Source organism: Marmota flaviventris, chromosome 2 (assembly GCF_047511675.1).
Source record: "Marmota flaviventris isolate mMarFla1 chromosome 2, mMarFla1.hap1, whole genome shotgun sequence".
NCBI lineage: Eukaryota > Metazoa > Chordata > Mammalia > Rodentia > Sciuridae > Marmota > Marmota flaviventris.
This window is the reverse complement of record NC_092499.1, coordinates 35,837,157-35,856,666: the sequence shown is the minus strand read 5'-3', so window position 1 is coordinate 35,856,666 and position 19,510 is coordinate 35,837,157. Positions and strand designations below refer to the sequence as shown.

At 37.9% G+C, this 19,510-nt stretch overlaps 1 long non-coding RNA gene and 1 gene segment (V, D, J or C); one reads left to right on the top strand and one right to left on the bottom strand.

The window, feature by feature from the left end:
- LOC114078987 (T-cell receptor alpha chain constant-like) overlaps positions 1 to 19,510 on the bottom strand; it is a 438,631-nt gene that overhangs the window by 244,780 nt on the left and 174,341 nt on the right.
- Positions 2,736 to 5,822, top strand: LOC117794972 (uncharacterized). The gene is made up of 4 exons (XR_011705761.1): positions 2,736 to 3,028; positions 3,160 to 3,229; positions 3,746 to 3,841; positions 4,213 to 5,822. It is a non-coding gene; the product is annotated as an uncharacterized lncRNA (long non-coding RNA).

Here is a 19,510-nt window from a genome sequence, read left to right as displayed (position 1 = left end):
TCTTTTTGAAAATTTGCTTTATGAAGAGCAAAGCCTGAGGTTTCGGGGCAGTTATTACCATGAATCCTGAGTCTAAAGCCCTGAACTAGTAATGATGATCATTACCTGCTTTCCATCTGGAACTCTGAGAGGATCTGGCTTTCCAAAGTGATCGACTCCAACGTGTTTCAGACACAGCAGTGTAGGAATGACGCTATAGTCTTTTAAAATGCTGTTATCTAAAAATATCTGAAACTACTTGGCTTCCTTAGAGGAGTTCATAGAAGGTAGCTAGGAAATGAGAACGATATGCCTGCCAAGGGGCTCTCACTGAAGAAGAATAACTGGGCACAGGCCAAGTGGAGGTGGTTGACTCTCAGATGACCAACTCCATCAAGGAAGGAGAAGAAAGGGGAGACCGCAGAGTCTGCATGCAGAGTTTAAGAGAGATTTCCAAAAATGGCCACATGATATTTACGCTTGGATTCTGTCAACCAGAATTTAGTTAGTGGCCATATCTAGCTGCAAAGTCTGGGAAATATAGACATTATTTGGGGGCAGAATAAAGGACGGGGAGAAAACAAACTGGTCATTGAGGGGAAATAGCAAGCTGTGCCACACAGGATGATGAAGGATATTATACAATGATGACAATCAAGAAGAAATGGATGATCTCTTGAATATTATCTAATACTAAAAAGACTTTATGAAGAGATACAATAAAACACATACGCCAACATATTGCCACTAAATAAATGAAATGAAAGCAATTTGCTAGAAAACTTGATGAAATTAGTGGAAGATTTCAATTGTCCTTTTAAAGAATGTGACAGGTCTAATAGAAGGAAACAAGGACAAAGAAGAATTTAATGATATGATCAAAGATGATGAATTCATAGCTTCAAATAAAATTAATTATGATCATCTACTTGGCCTCAAAGTAAATCTTAACAAAAATTTAAAAAGAAGAGCTCTTCGAAGTATAGTCTCTGATCATAATCCAATAACTAAAAATTAACAATGAAAGATGAAAATTGTCTCTTTTCTTTTGATATTAAGGCAAATAAATTTCTAGATAAGCCTTGGAGCAGAGACAATATTAAAAGGAAAAACAACCAACTATTTCAAAAGCAATGAAAAAGATTTTGTCACAACAAAACAAAATGTGACAGAGAAGGTACATTCAAAGGAAAAATATATGTGTTAAGTAACTGTCCTGGGACATGAATAGCACAATTGAAAGAAAGTTTCTCCTAAGTTCTACAGTGAGTGGGCATGGTGACCGGTGTTTCTGATCAGAATGAACCTGAGTGTTTCACGGAGCTTCTTATTGGTAAGAAGCTCTGGTCACTAACAGCGAGTGCCAGAAGCTGGGATTAGCTCCATGGGAACCATCCATGAAGGAGCCACTGGGCTGAACTCACTTGGTTTAGCATGTCCTGGTGTGCAAGATATTGCCACCTCATGATGACATTTACTGACTACACTGTCACATGCTTACAAGTGACTGGCTCAGTTTTCAATGCCTATTTTATATCTTTAAAATAAGGTTTAATAAGCCTGGTATGGCAGTACACACCTTAATCCCATCCACTTGAGAGGCCCAGGCAGAAGGAACCCAAGTTCCAGGACAGCCTCAGCCATTTAGGGAGACCCTCAGCAACTTAGCAAGACTCTGTTTCAACATAAAAAAATATGAAAAAGGATTGGGGATGTAGCTCAGTTCTAGAAAGCCCCTGGGCTCAGTCTTTGTAATAGTGATTTTTTTTTTTTTTTTGGAAAAGAAAGTAAAACAATGTATACACTCATAAATTGGGGAAAGGGGTCAGAAAGGGAGGTGGGAGGAACTTAATTTTTTGTATTCTCAATTTCAAATGAATGGGTTTCTGAGTGAAATTAATTTGTTCGGAGGTTTGTTTATACTCTTGACTTTATGAAGATCTAAAATTTCATGTTTAGAATCCCAGAGACCTCTGTAAGAAGGAAGAGATTAGGGGGTTTAAGTGAATATTATTCCTTCACTTGATTATATTGCATAGAGCAAAGATTATTTTTTATTCCTGTTGTGAATGCTTTTCTTGTGAAATTGTTCCAACATGGAAATCGGTGTGCGAAGACATGCTGTTAAATGCCTCAGAAAGGTTACGGGAACTCTGATATAACACTTCTTGTCTGATTATGTAACAGTACAGAAATTGAGTTCACAAATACAAAATAAAAATTTCCTGGCAACAGTCATTAACAAGGAATCTTGCTTTAGTAACAGTTCAGGAAAATTGAAATTTATGAGACATTGTGAATATTTATAAATAGAAGGTTGAAGTTCTGTCTGCCTAAGAGTGGAGCCTCTCTGCTTGACTCAAAGGTCAATGGAACTAAGTCAGTTTTTCATGTCAAATTTCATTTTGTCTGAATATAGAAGTTATTATAGACAGTGCTGGAGGCTCTGCCCAGTGACAGGAGCTTTCGGTCTGCACACCGCTATTGCTGACCTTTCAGGACCCGCCTGCAAATTGCTGTGGAAGCTGATTAGCTGGTGAAGACTCTGGGGGCAATCCAGATAAATAAGTATTTTTTTAAAAAATTTTCATTTATTTTTATTTTTTTAAATATGCCGTTGCTTAGGAGGTCCACGTGTTGAAACATTTAGGTCCGTTTTTACCCTGTAATTGCAATTTCTGAAATATTTTCACTTAAGAGCTGGACTGAATCAATATTATTATTTTTCTAGAAGCTTGGGATGAAATTCTGATGAAATTGGTATCTGATGGTACTGTCCCAAGGCTTGTTCATCTCACTGGTAGTATGGGAAAATGTGTTTTCAATTATTTTTATGAAATGTTCACTTGGGGGATTTCCTGGGAGTGAAATTTGTTCTCATTTACTCTGAAAAGGGCAAAGTTTAAATAAATGTCACTATTTAGTAGAACGAAAATGAAAGCAAACAAAAAATACAGGGAGAAGAAGAGGAAACTGGTAACTGCACAGGAAACAATGTGATATTCTTCTGATTGGCGAGAATGCCCGGGTGGTCTTGAGGTAAATCCAGGTAAGGGCAAAAAGATAAATTTTCTTGAGATTCAACCCTAAAACTTTTCTTTTTTTTTCAGAGAGAGAGAGAGAGAGAGAGAGAGAGAGAGAGAGAGAGAGAGAGAGAATATTTTAATATTTATTTTTTAGTTTTCGGTGGACACAACATCTTTGTTTGTATGTGGTGCTGAGGATCGAACCCGGGCCGCACGCATGCTAGGTGAGCACGCTACCGCTTGAGCCACATCCCCAGCCCCCCTAAAACTTTTCTTTAGGAGTCCTTCTTGGGTTGTAGGGCACTTGGGACTCTGTGTGAAAATACCCCTTGTTATTCAGTGTGGAAGAATCAGCCACATTTAGATAGGATGCTTTTTGGTGTAGTTTGTTGACTGGCAGCTTCAGTGAACATCTCATTTTTCCAAAATTATTCTCAGGAGTGAGAAAGCTGCATAGTTATTGCTCCCAGTCTGTGGATGGAGAAAGAGTGCAGAAGAAACAATAAATTCCATCTTCAAAGACAGTCACTGCTGGTGTTTATTCATAACTTCTTGCTCTTTTATAGCCTCCCAGGTCTGAGATGAGATATTACCATGTCAGACTTGTTCTTTGCAGTTCTACTTTTCTTCCTTTTTTGTGGTGGGGGCGGGGGGGGGGGCAGTGCACTGGGGATTGAACATAGGGGTGCTTTGCCACTGAGCTACATCCCCAAGTCTTTTTATTTTTTATTTTGAGACAGAGTCTCATTAAGTTGCTCAGCGCCTTGCTAAGTTGTTGAGATTGGCCTTGAACTTGTGATCCTCCTGCCTCAGCCTCCAAGTTACTGGGATTACAGGTGTGTGCTACTGTGCCTGGCCTTCTTTCTTTCTTAAAAAAAAAAAAAAAAAAAAACAAGTTTAAAAAGGGAAAAGTTTAAAATCTGATTTTCTAGTTATGATCTTCTTTAAAAGAATTCCTTCCTTCCTTCCTTCCTTCCTTCCTTCCTTCCTTCCTTCCTTCCTTCCTTTCTTTCTTTCTTTCCCAAATAAGCTGTTAGGGCTCTCTCTTGACAATTTCGTAGACACTATTTAAAATACTACTTCAGTCAGTTTAGTGAATAATCATGGTTTTCTTTTTCCATTTCCCATGTGTGTTCATTCTTGTTCTGATAGCCGCAATGAGACATAAGTAATGTCTATATCAATCTCTCATTTTCTTTTTTCCTAGTGTCTAGAAGATTCTTGAACAGAATGGTATGAATCTCTGTATCTTTGTACCTCACAACCTGATTGAAGACACGGTGTCATCTATGAGGCTCCACATTTATTTAAAGGGAAAATGAATTTGGTATGAAAAGCAGGGCATTTTGGCTAAAAAGTTCTCTCCTCGTGTTTTCTTCTGTATGACTAATTGCCAGGCTGGGTTTTTCCCTCTGTATTTACCAACAGGGTGGTTGGCCTTTTCCTCACAAATAAAAACTTATCTTCTTGCTAAGACCTTCAAAAGAGTCAATAGAAGGAGAACAAAGAAGGAAGGAAGAACTAATGCCTCTGGCCAGTCGAAATCTCCAGGACCTAGTAGCCCTGCTGTGTTGGACACTCCAGCTTAACATTTTTATCTAGAATTGTAGTGTCCGTTTAAATGTAGAATATAACTGACCTTTATTTTCATTATTTTTGACCATCCATTGCTCCTCATACATTCCTGAAAAATGAAGACAGTGGATTGCAATTACAGATAAAAACATTATTGTGCATGCAATGGGTGGGGAAATAGAATACCTGACCTTTTGTGGCTTCTGAGGATTTTCTTGATTTTTCAGTGTCATGGAATCCTTGATAGTGAAGGCATCTGATTTGAGCTGGCATTTCAATTAGTAACTGACCTGGTTCACTGACAAGCTTCACCTCCATAGAGAAAAGGCAGCAGAACACACCCGCCAACTCAGCACCCAGACTGTGCTGCAAAGGAAGGTGCAGTGCTGTCCCTCAGAGCCACCGACTCTGGACCTCGAGAAGCTTAGGCAGGAAAACCTTACAGATTATTCAGAGGGAGGCAAAGCCTCTAAAACAGGAAAGAATATTATACTTTGAGAAGTATATGTTTTTAATTCAGGCTGCTACACCAAAGTCACAGACTCGGTAGTTTATGAACAACAGATATCTGCCTCTCCCAGGGGTGTAGGGTAGAGTGGAAATCTGAGATCAGGGTGCCAGCAAGGTAGGATTCTAGTGAGAGTTCTCTTCAGAATTACAGAATTCCATCCTCTGGGTGTATCCTTACATGGCAGAGAGAGGAAGCGCGCTCTCTGCCGACTTCTATAAGGACACTAAGCCCATCTAGAGGGCTCCACTCTCATAACCTCGTCTAACACTGATCACCTCCCAGAGGCCCTCTTCTAAGACCATCACATCAGGATGTAAGGTTTCAACATACAGATCTGGATGGGAACTAAACATTCACTTTCTTAACAGTGTATAAGAAAAAAATTAGGAATTGTTTAGTGTTGGAGGATATATATAAATTATGGTTTGTTCAAACCATTAAGTTGGGACCATGCTGGCCTCTGTCGTAGCCCACAGCCTTAGGATCAAACAGCCTTCTGGAAATAGATGCCAAATAACCTGTTTACTTCAGGATCCCTGCCACACCTATAAGCAAGCATGGAGACATCAGACACCCTGATCTCAGACAAGACCTCTCTAACACTGAAACCTTATACCTACCTATTCTCTTTGATCTGTACTGCTGTAAATAAAGCAAGTGAGGGCTTCTTGTTTGTTAGAAGCCAGACCCTTCTGATTGGCTCAATGGGTCATGCCCCTGCTTTAAAAATATTCTTGCCTTTTGTCTTTATTTCTTATATACTACTTTCATAGCTTTTATTTATCAGCCAATCCATCCCTCAGATGGGTACCCACTCCCTCACCCACGGAGGACATGAGCGAGATTCTAGAGTTTCATAAGGGTTCCCTATCAGGGAGTGACTGCCCACTACAACCATTCTTGGACAAGAATATTATGGGACCAATCAAGGTGCAATAGGACCTAGAAGATAAATCTAGGTGATATCAAAGTAGGTACAACTCTGCCATTAAGCAAAGTGTTTTCACTGATGCTTTAGGAAGGAGATCAGAACTTAATATGCAATTGTATTTCATTGTATTAGATTATGCTTGATTCACTTTTATTACAGAAACTGAGTGCCTGCCTTTGATAAAGACTGGGTTAGTTCCGTTATTCAAGATGTCACAGAAAATAATTGTTGCTCCACTGAGGGTAGTATCCCTTAGAATAGTAAGTGTTGAGACCATGGAATCATTGTGGGTGTCCTCTAATAGAACACTGACACTAGTTGCTCTGCAGAGTCTTATTTGGGAGGGAAATTACCCTTGAGCCATTGAAGCTAAGCTCCATCAGAGTGGGTCAGCAGGGTTATCTTGGGTTATTAAGAGTATCTTTCCTTAAGTGGGTTGGTGCATAAGCCTATTGTCAAGCTAGTAAAAGTTGTGGATCCTTTGGTTCTGAGATATGCAAAACAAAAGATATTTACCACTTAGGGATAGATCACAAAAGATAGAAAAGGGGTCATTGTGGGTCCATGACAGGGCTTTTTTGTTTTGGTTTTTGATACTGGGAATTGAACCCAGGCCACATTGCCACTGAGCTACATCCCCAGACTTTTTATTTTGTATTTTGAGACAGGGTCTTGCTAAATTGCTTAGGGCCTCTCTAAGTTATTGCAGCTGGCCTCAAAATTGCTATTCTCCTTCCTCAGCCTACCAAGTTGCTGATATTACAGGTGTGCACCACTGTGCCCAGCTTGGGCCCATGATATGAAAGTCAGAATCATGCAAATCCAGCATTCTGTGGTTTTCTGGGACTTGGGAAATGGTCCTGTGTCTGTGAAGAAGAATGGGAGCCTGTAAACTTGGGAGTGCAAGCAGGAGGTAACATAGGCCAAATTGTGGCTGAGGCTGTGGGATCATCCTTTACTGGCTGCCTCAGCAGCAGCAGTTGTCCTGCAATCCCTCTCAGACCATGGGGAGACCAGATGTCATCAAGAAACAAGCTGAGGTCCACCACATGAGCATGGAAGCTGTACTAATCCTTTTCTGAATGGCTTAAATCTCCTGGATTCTTACACTGGTCAGGAGTGGCAGTGGGCAAGGTCTTGAGGGAGAGATAATGAACTGCTTAGTTGAAAGGTTGTTCCTCTAATGATTAATCAGAAAAACAGGAGACATGAGAGTATTTGTATCCTCTGGTTGTAGGCCAGGTACACACAGAATGTTTTCACTCAGTGGTGTGGGTTCAGGAATTTTCAATTGACCCTACTTTTATTTTGTTTTAAAGTTCTACAAGAAGAATCTCTCGACATGTGATGGTAAACAGATAAGATCCACAGGATCTACATATCTAACTACAATAGTCTGCATTTTATAGGAAACACTAGGTAAGGAGCCTGTCCTAGAATATTCTTTTATATATAACTTACTCTTTTTTTCTTCCTCTAGTAAATGCTATATGTTACATTCACATATAAAAAAATAATGATTCCATATTTCATAGGAATTATTTGTGACAGTTCTACTAAATGTAAAAATCATTCTGTGATGGAAGACTAATGGATTTTGACTGTGGGGCAGTAAAGGATGAGAACTCATATTCTCAGAAAAGACATGTTTAGGATGTGCCCCCACCCCCGCCATAGCTTTTCCATTTAAGAAAATTTCTGCAGTTAAGAAAATAAAAGTAAAGCACCATCCTTTTTGATTCATTTCTGAACTTTTCTTGCAAAGCAAGATGCAGAAACAGTGAGTCAACTCTCACCACTGCAGACCCTGCAGCAGGGACTTCTATGGTACCAGCTGCAGGTTTGGGTATAGACCAACAGTGTCATGGGAGCACTGTGTGACTAAGGCACAGAAGTAGGTGGCAGAGAGAACATACTGGGTGTCTGTGATGTGCAGGGTGCTAAGACAGGCCATGGTATCAAGTGAGGCTGTTAATGGTCCCTCCTGCTTCACTGCTCCATTTGACAGCAATATAAACAGAAATTCCAGGCTTTTCCCTGGATCCTGTCTGTACCAGTGCAGTCTGTCTGTAGAAGTGACTGAATAATTGCAGTAGATGGTATGGTCTTCTCCCTCCTGGGTGCTCAGGTATCGAGGGTTCTGGTCCATGACCACTTCTCCAGTTATCCCTGTTCAAAGAGAACATTTCAGAAGGAGGGGTTCACTGGTTACTTACCACCCAGTTCCTCTTCAGGGAGCCCAGGCAAAATGCATGGAGCCTTGTCACTATCCCTGCACATTGTGTGGATAATTCCTCTCTCCCCAATCCTCCTCTCCAATAAACTCACAGTCTAGTTGAAGCCATAGAATCACCACTAGTCCTGTCTTCATTTTTGTTTTTGTTTTTCTTTTTTGGTCCAATTCACTGAAGACTCAGATTTAGGAGTCTTGAAAGCAGACCGGGGCTTCTCCAAATATAGTACTTTTTCCTTTCTTTACAGAAATGCTATTTCAACAGATGTTCCAACCAATTACCATCAACTCATGCAATTCACTCAGTTCTTCCCTTTCATTAAAAAAAAAAAAAAAAAAAAAAAAAGCTTTGGACAGAGTTTGTGAATGGAAACAGTGCCCTCTTCAGGATACTTAGAAAAATTACTGAGAAAGCAATTTTCATAGAATTGAAACTTCATGGAGGTGGAATTTACTTCTTCTAAGCCAATGTTCTTAAAAAAATTCTTAAATTAGGGGCCTGGGGTTGTGGCTCAGTGGTAGAGCGCTTGCCTGGCACCCGTGAGGCACTGGGTTTTATCCTCAGCACCATGTAGAAATAAAATGAAGGTGTTTTGTCCACCGACAACTAAAATATATATATATATATAAATTCTTAAATTAGTGTTTTAGAATCTCATTGACTTTGCAAGGACATATTTTCAATTGACATAAATATGATTGCATAAACTTAGGCAAAAGAAAAACACGTCGATTCCTTTAAGCCTGGCGAGTGCAGCAGTGAAGTGTATCTGTGCTTCTGGCATCTGGTTTACCAGGGAAATGAATCCCACAAGAATGCTCCTTTCCACCTACTTCTCTCTGTGTATTAGCTTCATTTACTCAATCCACATTCCACCACAGGGAATGCCATTGCAAATATCTCCTGGCCTGGGTTCATTTCATAGTGTAGCTACCAAAGAAATACCGAGGCTCCTTCTTTCTGATCTCAAATTTTAAAATTCTGGGCTAAAGCTATAATTACCTCAGTCTGGGTCAGGTTTCCTTCCAGATAGTCTATGCATGACCAGAGTGGCTCAGCTGGGTCAGGCATCACCTCTGGGTCATCAACAGCCCATTCATAAGTAATTTGGCAATTCCCATTCACACCACGTGGTTAGAATTTATCTTTTGCACAATGAGTTACTATTTTGATGTGAAGAAATGGTTAATGCCCACCATTACTGTGTTGTATGAAATCTGTGAACTGTTGATGGGGATGGGTGGGAAGGCTTCTCTTTTTTAAGTATTCCCTTAAACATGAGTAGCTACTTCTGATGAATTGGGTTAATTTATGAATCATCTTTCCCTCCTGTATGCAGTGTACCTTCTTTGTACCATGTTGACTGTCAGAGTCAGTTTCTTCTGTAACTCAAATAGCTGGTACAATGTTCTGGAAGAAAGGAAAAATAATAGCAATTCATGTATTGAGCTCACCTATATACTGAGCATTATGCTGCATGAATGCATAATCTCCTCATATCCTCACAATATCTATGTTTTAAGGCAAAGGAAACTGGGGCCTATAAAGGTTAAATAATAAATCTACAATCACACAGTTAGTAATTGGAATTGAGATTCAACCCGTCTGCATAGTTACTGGGCAAATGCCCTTTTCCATTCTTTCCTGTTTGAAAGTACCAAATCTGTTAAGATTTGGGGGTTCCAAGGCAGAGACAGGAATTTTTCATCCATTAGTCTCATTACGATCAATGTGGGACTGCTTTCTATATATACTTGTTCTACCTTTTAAACCCTAAACTCAGTTCTCTGCTGTCTTAAGCAAGATCCACAGGAATCCCCTTTTCCTCTGGACTCTCTGTAGCAGATGAAATAATCCAGCACTGATTTTTCTCAAGAGCACTTGAGAAAATAGACGACATTAGGAAAAATAAAAGACTGGTCAAAAGTATCTACTAAGTACCCATTAAGTACAAGTACTGTGATAAATGATGGAATGAAGTCCTTATATAACATCACAAGGTCTAATTTTAATCTTAATGAAGTCATTAGTTAAGAAGATCAAAACAATATGCGCTAGAACAAAAGCTAATAGTGCAAGTCAGCATAACATTTGTTTTGATTTTTAAAAATAGGTTCCGTATGACTTCAGAAGAGAGAGGGGTTATGAAGTTAGTACAGTCTCTTTGGAGGAGCTGAGAACTAGAGAGTATATAATGTCTAGATAGAGATTTATAGGCCATTTTAGAAAGTGTAGAGATAGGAGTGTGGATAATGTGCTTTGGGGAAAGTGTTAAGAATGGTCTGACTAACAGAGAAAACACAGACTGGGAAGTAGCCTCTGGAAATCATAATGGATTGGTGAAATGAGGAGCTGATTATGGGGTCTCTGAAAGCCACTCAAAGAGACTTATATTTATGAGAAAGCAGGAACTGTTGTGGGGTATAGAGTGGTGGGGTAATGTGTCAGAGAGAGATTTTAAAAGAAGGTATGGCAATGGTGTAGAGGGTTTGGGAGGGGTTGAGATAGTGAAGCAAGAAAGAGACTTAAATAATGGAGGGGAACACTTCTTTCAGCTCCAGGGAAGAAGCAAGGACTTAAATAAGGTAGCAGTCGTAGGAATTCTAAACAAAGGATGAGTCCAAGAGCACATCAGAGGTCAGCAGTTAGGAATTGGTCTCTGATTTAACTCCAAAAGCTTCAAGTTTGAATAAAGATGATGCCACTTACAGAAACTGCAAAGTTGGAAACTCTGAAAGCATCTGCGTAGGTGAAGTGTTTTTAAATATAGATGATAGTAAGGTATTAAGTGAAACTGCCCAGGTGAGAGTCAGGGGTAGAGGACCGAATCTCAGATAAATGGAAAGTGCTTGACACACAGAGAAACTCTACCAAAGATGGCCATTACATCATGCATCCTCAGTGTGCCAATCAGCATTGCAGCGAGTACATATCTGTTTCTCCCATGGGATCCCGGAAGGCAGAGGATTTCTCCTAGTGACCTTTGTTTTCCCGGGGTCTAGCATGATGACTGACACAAAATAGGGGTGGAATATATGCTTTTAAAAGATGAGAGCATGGAAGAGTTGATATATAATAATTGGTGTATGTGTGATATTTGTATGCTGGGTAGATGGGGAAGGAGAAAGAGGCAGAATTCAGGATTTTTTTCCCCTTTAAATTAACACTGACTTTGGAATTACAAAATAATGTACAATTTTTATAAAGTTGAGCTATTTAAATGAAAAAGTTACATATTTCTAAAATTCATCTGTTTAATCAAGATCAATTTACAGAAAATAGTAACTGACAGTTTATCTGCAGTTATGTCACCTTTCTCATTAATGTTTTATATTTGTATTTTCTCTCATTTTATTAACAGGTTTTCTAGAATACTCGGTTTTACTTATAAATTCTAATTTTTGCATTGCTTTTTAATTCTCACTTTTATTAAACTTATTAAAGTTTTTCCCATTTTGATTATTTTGCTTTCTTTCTTTGTTTCTTGAAATGCAGGATTTGGCTTCTTTATTTTATTCTTTACTTAGAAGTGTATGTAAAGCTATGTATTTTCTTATTAATATTGCTTTGGACAAATCCATAGGTTTTTATACATAGTACAACCATTAGTGTTAATTTTTAATGGCCTGTAATTTTAACTTTTAATTCTTTGACCTGGAAATTATTTAGAATATTATAAGTGGTTAATTCCTTTTCCACTCATTTGTTGGCTGTATTTTAATTATTAATTTCTAGCTTTATTGAATTGTGTTCAAAGAACATTGCTTGTTTGAATCTTGCTTATTATTTTCTTTGAGTCATATGTGTGCTTGTTTTTTAGTAAATGTTCTGCAGCTATATCTTTAATTCAAAGTTATTTTCCATCTTCCTTGCATTATTTTCTGAGAAATAGATATTGAAGTGTCCCATCACTAACATGTTATCAAGCATTTGTACTTCCAAGAACTTTTGCTTTTATTTTTCTGTTGCAGCATTATTTATGGAATAAAAGTAGGACCATCCATTCATTCATGAAATCCATCCATTTATGAATTAGAGAAGTAACTTGAGAATCCATTATGTTCCAGATCCTGGGTTGAGCTCTTGGGTGATGGTGATGATCAAGGTCAAGAGGGACTCATCTGTGATGTGATAGAGTGTGCTGCCTGCAGAACAGGGGACGTTGGCACTCATTTAATGCTTGGCATTAAGTGTGAAGGAAGTTGTGATGGGGGATTGACAGGTATTGAGGGATGGTTAGCAGGTAGTAACCTGAGGCCAGGGGCCTAGACAGGGCCTCCCTGAAGAAGTAGCCTTAAAGTTGAAATTGGCATATATTTAAATCTGGGAGCAGACAGAAAACTAGTAGAAAACTTGTGAAACACACAATTGTGTAATCTGAGGAATGTGGCACCAGTTATAAAAATATTAATGTGTAAGCAGGGTGCAGGGAATAGTGTTGTACCCTGGGACTGACGTCACTACAGGACTTGAATGTGACAGAAGGAGTTGTAACTGGAATATAGAGGAAAAAAAGGCTGTTTGGTGAGCCTTCCTGAACAAGTTGACATTGTGCTCTTGGGTGTCAGCCTGGGTCAGTGCCAGATGGAGGAGGCTGGGTGAATGTACACCCTGACCTTAAATCCCCCTCTTTCTCTGATCTCTGCAGGTGCTCCCCTTGGGCCCAGACCAGGAAGGCAAGATAAGTCATGATGTGTTCCCTATAGGTTGGTTATTGGAGCACAGAGCAGAGTGGAGCATGAAGAGAGGACTGGGAAGTATACACAGGAGAAAGTAGGGAGAAAGTAGTTTAACACTGGTGAAAGAGACACCTGAGAGATAAGACCAGAGAACTAATCAGAGCAAAGAAGACTTTGTGAGCCTTGATAATGATTTCAAATTTTGTCCTGTGGGAAATGGGAAGCCACTGATGATTAGTTTTAAGCAAGAGAGCAAACAGAACACATTTGCATTTTTAAAGCTAACTCTGACTAGAATGAGGAAAAATGCCTTGGAGGGAACAATGTTTTCTTTACTGAGATGGGGACACTGGAGAAGGAGGACCTCTAGGGTGGTGTGATAATGAGTTCAGTTTTGAACAGTTGGTCAATTTTGAGGTGTCTATGTGGGTCTGTGATGAGGAGGCTCTTGCTAGAGATTCAGATTTGTCAGCACAGCTCAGTTGAATTCTATTTGCGATTTAGGAATCACTGAGATCCTCTAGAATCTGAACGTAACATAGAAGGGTTAGAAGTCCCATTTTAGAAATTGGTAGAGAAGATACAGCTGGCCTTCAAGGGAGGGAGAAAGTAGGGGCGACTGGGAAGGGAGGAGGAAAAACTGGACAATTTTGAGGAGGAAGATGCATGCCCTTGAATTGACAAGTGAGCTCTCTTGGCATCCCTTAAGTGAGTCAGGACAGGCTTTTGCATCCAGGAAATCAGTATGAATTTAGTAAGATTTTTCAAGTAAGAGACAAATACCCAATAATACTTGGTAGTTTCCTTTCACCTCCAATAATAATTCTGGTCTTGGAATCTGAAAGCCTTCCATAAAGGTGTGGGTGGGACAGAGGGAATTTGCTCCATGAAAGATCTCCAAGTCCTCTGCTTATATTTTTATGAAGCTGCTCTTCAAAGCCAGGATGTGCCGGGTGGTTGTGAGAGGCATAATATAGACCTTGGGATTTGAAACTCTTATCATAAATTAATCAGCTATTTTCTTTTGCCTTTGTGGCTAAATTTAGACTGTTAAAAATAATCAGGAATGTTTCAAGACATCTGGCCTATAAGATTTCTTCCAACAAGAAAACCTTTAAATGTCGGGCTAATCAAATTAAATAATTGCTAGATGCCTTTTTGTCCAAAATAAGTTGTATGTGGAATCAGGGTTTCATAGCTGAGATATTAGGAAGTAATTATCTGATTTGGTGCCAGAATGTGCTAAAAGCCATATTCTAATAGAAACAGGGAGTGAGACTGTGCCCAATTTTTATTAAAGTCCTTAGTGAGAAAACCACTAATAAAAAAGGCTGATCCCACAAGGGCTTATAGGAAAAAGAACTGTGTAGATGGCAAAATAAAATATCATTAGGGTTGACACCACAATCAGGGGTTAATTTCTCTTCCAGGCTATGAACTCAAACACCTCTTTCATTTTTGTAGGTTAACCTCAAACCCATAGGAGTGGAAACCATCTGAGCTATTTCTCCGTTACAGATTGCTAGGTAAATAAACTGTGACAACAAAGTTACATTCTCCAAGAATGTCAGATGAATGCTTACTTGAAAATGTTCTTGAATACTAGAGGGGGAAAAAAAGAGCTAGCAATCTTTATTTTTCTTTTTTCCAAGATTGGGGTAACTTTTTCTTTCACTGTTATTAATGAATGACCATGGCATTTCAAACTGCCTTTTCTGAGATAAAGATACATGTTCAAATGGCTTGTGTCATGCAAGAATTCAGTCTCCCATAATTTTCTAACTTGTCAGTAGCTAGTCTTCCAAGCTGGAAATACCAAACAGGTTTTTAGGAAATTTATTAGTTTTAGTGAAACTCAAGTTTCTTTCCTGCAAAATTCCTGCTAATTTTCCTTGAACTCCATTGCATGCTCTAAATGTAACCATATCATTTAGAGCAGTCTAAGCAATAATATTCAAACTAGAAAACACATATGTATTTTAAGGGAATCAATTTCTAAATCTTTACCTTTCATATGTAATCTTTCCTAAAAATGGTCTAACTTCACTGTGGTTCTCATCTGTATATCTCCCATTTCACAATTGTCCCTGCCCTACTTTATGTAAGAAGGAATCTTTCTTTGCAGGATTGCCTTGAGGTTTAAAAACTTCTGGGGCATGAAACAAAGGGACAATTTATTGGTGTCAGGGAAGTCTCCTTCAATTAAAGCACCATCAATCTAACTCCAGACATTTTATTAAGAAATTCATTTCCAAAAATAAATTTTGCCTTTCATAATAAAACTTATTAAAACAGTATGGTCAGAAAAAATAAAAAAATAATTCAAACTTTATATATGTTTTGGTGCAGACATTTGGAATGATAAAAGACTTATAAACAAAGATATATGAAAATTATATTCTGAAGATTTTGAGTGGAAGTTTGATTTTTCAAGGACATCAAAGAGCAATATAAAGTTTTTCACCGTTAGCCAAGAGCTTGTTTATGAATTTTAGTTGGATGTTGATGGGTATCAAATCACTTTGGTGTTAAGATTTCATTGGATATATTTAAAAACATATGAGCTTTATTTGAAAATGCCAATATTTAAATCAGTGGAATTAACCTTGGTAGCTAATTCAACATTTTAACTAATGACAAAATATTTTTGAAGTCACCTTAAAAATGTGTGAAGTTTTTATAGTTTTCTACTGTATGATTACCCTTAGTCTGATGCACAGGATGGCCTGCAAACATGAACACACTTTGATGACAACAAAGGAATTACTATCAATGCAGTGGTCTTCTTTATCCATGATTTTGCTTTCTACTATTTTAGTTATCAGTGGTCAATGCAGTCCAAAAATAGTAAATGGCAAATTCTGAAAATAAACAATCCAGAAATTTTAAATAACTTTTATTATAGTATACTACTACTATAATAATAATTATTATATTTTATTATTAGCTATTATTGTTAATCTCTTAGAGTACTTAATTTATAAAATCATACTTTACCATGGGTATGTATGTATAGAAGAAATAGTATAGAAATAGGGTTCAGTATTATCTGTGGTTTCAGTAATCTCCCAGGTGTTTTGGAACACATTCCCAATAGACAAAGGGGGACTACTGTATATGTGTATATGTTTAATCCCTTAACCACTCTTACAGTCTTTGGTAGGAAGTGTCAATCCTATTGAAATTCATGTGGTTTCTTGAATGTTTTCTCTTGGATATGAATTGAGGCAAAGCAAGATGGAACTAGAGACCTTTAGATCTCACATTTCTTGCTTTTCTGAATTGCTGGGTGCCACGTGGAAGAAATGATCAAAAAGTGTAATTGTAAGGTACTATAGAAAAGGCCTGTGCCAGATACTCACTGGTTATTTGCTTATCCCCTCTTATAAGTGGAAAGTGATTCTTCCTGTCAAAAGACTTTAAACTATGTTCTGTATTCAATGGAAAATGCTGATTCCTGGTATCAGAGAGAATACAGCAGTCAAGGGGGCAAACAGAGAGCTCACCACAGGAGGGCAAAGTGAGAAGGCACTATTTGTTTCTTATCTCTCCCTACCCCAGGAGAGTCTATCTTTAGTGGCAAAGGGAAAAGACAAGTATCTTGACATCTAATTACCTTGTTTTGTTTCCATCTTCTTTTTTCCTCCAAAACATGGGCAATTAGCCACTGTTGTTAGAGTTGAGCTGTCCTTGGTTCTGAAGATTTTGGCAGTCAATGTAAAGAGAGAAAACAGCATGGTAGCTGCATCAAAACAGACATGGAGATCAATGGAATAGAATACAAGGCAAAGAGACAAACCTGCATATATAGAATCAACTGATAACTTGACAAAGCTACCAAAAACATGTTGGAGAAAAGATAGCAAACAAATGGTGCTGGGATAGCCACATGTAGAAAAATGAAGCTAGATCTCGTTCAACCTCCACAAAAATAAACTTAAAGTGAACCAAAGACCTAGGAGTTATACCAAAAACATTGCAACTGCTAGAAGAAAACATAGGGTCAACACTCTAACAGGCACTGACTCTTCCTTAACAAGAACCCTAAAGCTTAAGAAATAAAACCAAGAATCAATAAATGGGATGGCATCAAATTAAAAAGTTTATGCATAGCCAAGGAAATAAAAGAGTGAGGAGAGTGAAAGAAAATCTTTGCCAGCTACTACTCTGATATATCTAGAACATATAAAGAACTAATAAAATGAAATCTCTCTCTCTCTCTCTCTCTCTCTCTCACACACACACACACACACACACACACGCACACACACACACACACATACACACACATAACCCAATAAAAAAAATGGGCAAAAGAACTAAACACACATTTCTCAAAAGAAGAAATACAAATGGCTAACAAATGTATGAAAAAATGCTCAACATTCCTAGAAATCAGGAAAATGAAAGTCAAAATTACACTGATATTTCATCTCACTCCAGTTAGAATGGCAATCATCAAGCATAGAAAGAATTAAAAAATACTAGCAAGGATGGGGGAAAAAGGTACATCCATGCATTGTTGGTGAGATTGCAAATTCACTGTGGTATACTCATATATGTAAATAGTATAATTTGGTCAATTTCATCCTGCAGTTCTTTCCTTTTCTCATCTCTCCTACCTCCCTCTCTATCCCTTTCTTCTACTCCACTGATCTCTCTTCTGTTTTCATGGGATCTCTGTTTTCCCTTTTCCCCCTTATTTTGCTCTGATTTCCACATTTGAGAGAAAACATTTGACCTTAACTTTCTGAGTCTGGCTTATTTCACTTAGCATGATATTTTCCAGCTCCATTCATTTTTTAGCAAATGCCATAATTTTATTCTCCTTTATAGCTGAGTAAAACTTCATTGTGTGTGTGTGTGTGTGTGTGTGTGTACATTCCATATTTTCTTTATCCATTTTTCAACCACTTTGGAAAGCAGTATGGAGATTCTTCAAAAGACTAGGAATGGAAGCACCATATAACACAGCTATTCCCTTCCTTGGTATTTAACCCAAAGAACTAAACTCAGCATGCTATAGTGATACAGGCACGTAAGTATTTACAGCAACTCACAATGGTCAAGTAATGGAACCAGCTCAGGTGTCTATCATCTGAAGAATCAAGGAGGGGAGGGAACTAGGAGGTTACTGGGGACTGAAATGAAGCACATTATTATCCATGCATGTGTGATTATGTTAAAATGAACCTCAGTATTATGTATTACTATAAAGCACTAATAAAAATATAAAAAGAAGGAAAATAGACATTTACTTTGTCTGTATGATAAAACAGACCACAAGTGTAGGTACAAGTGGTTCTCATGTTATGTCTCATAAGCAATTTTTTATGGAATCTCATAAAAATCCTGAGATAATGTGTAAGCTATGTGCTTAACAAAGAACCTACAGTATACCCAATAATGAATTTTGTAGTACTGTTGTTTATAACATCCCTCGTAGTAACTGATCATATCATGACAAAGCACAGTTCCATGGAAGAAATAAAATAATGATATACTAGATCAAGAGGCATCCTGCATTGGAATAGCCAAGACAAAGACTATATTTTAACTATGGGGCATTTTTCTGGAAGAAAAGCTGGAAAATCTATGGCTAGATCTAATAGGATAGTAGAGAGTGGGGGATAAGGGAGTTGCCAGAATATGGCCTCTCTGAGAAATGTGTATATTTCTATACATAAACATTCATGCAACATGTCATTGTAATGCACACATGCATGTGTGTGTGACACCTACATGCTGCACATGCACACGCACGTGCACGCACACACATACTATGTTGATATTGCTTGGGAGAGTCTTTACATGAGTTTAGTTTTATTTTAACCCAATAATATGCTGAATGTTGCCATGCCTGAGGGCTTTCTACAACAGAATGTCATTTGGTCTACATTATGGTTTATTATTTCTCTTTTTCTATACGAGGTACTTGACTCTCCATTTCCTAAATTATATCCAGAACTGTTTTATAGAGAACTTGTGATTCATTTAGTATATATTGAATAGTGAATCCATGATTGTCATGGCTTCACTATTCAATATATACTAAATGAAAAACCTTAAGATCCTTACATTTTTATTTATGATTATCATATTTCTTACCTGTGCCTGAATTCTAATAGTATATAACATTCTGCTAAACTGTTTCTAGGGCACTCTACTCTGCAATGTTTAAGCTTGTATTTGCCAGTGTTCTTAAACTCCTGAAATGTTTATCCTCATTTTCCTTCGGCATTCCTGCCACATTTATTTCTGCTCTAATTCTTCATCTTTGAACTTCTGTGTTGCTGTAAGCAACTTTTCTTTTGCTTTTTCTGTTTTCTGAGTTCTGATTATTATTCACATATTTTCTGACTTGCCTTGATTCTTCAATATGTTCTCAAATTCTTTTGAATGTTTTAACATTGAATATGTTTTAAGCAAAATAATTGCCTGGTAGTTTTCTTTCTTCCTGCCTTTATCTCTCTTTGTTTTATATAGATGCCCCAAATGAACCATTATTCATAGTATATGAGGATCTGTAGGAGTTGCTTAAATAAAACTTCCACTTGCAGCCGAAATGATCAAGA